A 1,211-nucleotide genomic window follows, 5' to 3' on the forward strand; every position below is an offset into this window, starting at 1 on the left:
GACCGAATTCTTCAAAGAAGAAGAAGACATGGCAGCCGAAAACAACAATAATGCAAACAATGCAAGGAAGGTGCTGGGTGACTTTACTGCACCTACTCCCGACTTCTATGGGAGAAGCATCTCTATCCCTGCCATTGGAGCAAACAACTTTGAGCTTAAACCTCAATTAGTTTCTCTAATGCAACAGAATTGCAAGTTCCATGGACTTCCAATGGAAGATCCTCATCAGTTCTTAGCTGAATTCTTGCAAATCTGTGACACAGTCAAGACTAATGGGGTAGACCCTGAGGTCTATAGACTGATGCTATTCCCTTTTGCTGTAAGAGACAGAGCTAGAATATGGTTGGACTCTCAACCTAAAGAAAGCCTGGACTCTTGGGAAAAGCTAGTCAATGCCTTCTTGGCAAAGTTCTTTCCACCACAAAGATGGAGTAAGCTTAGAGTGGAAGTCCAAACCTTCAGACAGAAGGATGGAGAATCCCTCTATGAAGCTTGGGAAAGATATAAACAATTAATCAGAAAATGTCCTTCAGACATGCTTTCTGAATGGAGCATCATAGGTATTTTCTATGATGGTCTCTCTGAACTATCTAAGATGTCCTTGGATAGCTCTGCTGGAGGATCTCTTCATCTGAAGAAGACGCCTACAGAGGCTCAAGAGCTAATTGAAATGGTTGCAAATAACCAATTCATGTACACTTCTGAAAGGAATCCTGTGAACAATGGGACTAATCAGAAGAAAGGAGTTCTTGAGATTGACACTCTGAACGCCATTTTGGCTCAGAATAAAATATTAACTCAACAAGTCAATTTGGTTTCTCAAAGTCTGTCTGGAATGCAAAATGCACCTGGCAGTACTAAGGAAGCTTCATCTGAGGAAGAAGCTTATGATCCTGAGAACCCTTCAATGGAAGAGGTGAATTACCTAGGAGAACCCTATGGAAACACCTATAATTCTTTATGGAGAAATCACCCAAATTTCTCATGGAAGAATCAAGAGAGACCTCAACAAGGTTTCAATAATAATGGTGGAAGAAACAGGCTTGGCAATAACAAGCCTTTTCCATCATCTTCTCAGCAACAGACAGAGAGTTCTAAGCAGAGTACTTCTGACTTAGCAACAATGGTCTCTGATCTAATAAAGACCACTCAAAGTTTCATGAATGAAACAAGGTCCTCCATTAGGAATTTGGAAGGACAAGTGGGTCAGC

The 1,211-nt window shown here is 41.1% G+C and overlaps 1 non-coding gene across 1 annotated transcript; it reads right to left on the minus strand.

Annotated features, from left to right (window-relative positions):
* Nucleotides 1-433: 433 nt before the first annotated feature.
* Nucleotides 434-541, minus strand: LOC130938089 (small nucleolar RNA R71). The gene has a single exon (XR_009069269.1). It is a non-coding gene; the product is annotated as a small nucleolar RNA R71 (small nucleolar RNA).
* Between the last annotated feature and the right edge of the window lie 670 nt (nucleotides 542-1,211).

The sequence above is a fragment of the Arachis stenosperma genome, chromosome 6 (genome assembly GCF_014773155.1).
Source record: "Arachis stenosperma cultivar V10309 chromosome 6, arast.V10309.gnm1.PFL2, whole genome shotgun sequence".
Classification (NCBI taxonomy): Eukaryota; Viridiplantae; Streptophyta; class Magnoliopsida; order Fabales; family Fabaceae; genus Arachis; species Arachis stenosperma.